Below are 327 nucleotides of genomic sequence, written 5' to 3' on the forward strand. Positions count from 1 at the left end.
TTGCGGGGCAAGCCCAAGGCCCCGGGCCCGGACGGCGTTCCGGGGAGGGCCTGGGTCCTGGCCGCGCCGGACCTTGGCGACCGCCTGAGGCACCTCTACACGAGGTGCCTCAGGGAAGGAAGATTCCCCCGGTCCTGGAAGGTGGCCAAGCTCGTCCTTCTACAGAAGGAGGGCAAGCCCGCGGATAGCCCTTCCGCGTATAGGCCGATCTGCCTGCTGGACGAGGTCGGGAAGACATTCGAGAGGATTGTCTCGAATCGCCTCGTCCGGCACCTGTCCCGGGAGGGTGGTCCGGATCTATCGCCGGACCAGTTCGGTTTCCGGGAA

This window comes from Wasmannia auropunctata, unplaced genomic scaffold (assembly GCF_000956235.1).
Source record: "Wasmannia auropunctata unplaced genomic scaffold, wasmannia.A_1.0 LD336101.1, whole genome shotgun sequence".
Lineage (NCBI taxonomy): Eukaryota > Metazoa > Arthropoda > Insecta > Hymenoptera > Formicidae > Wasmannia > Wasmannia auropunctata.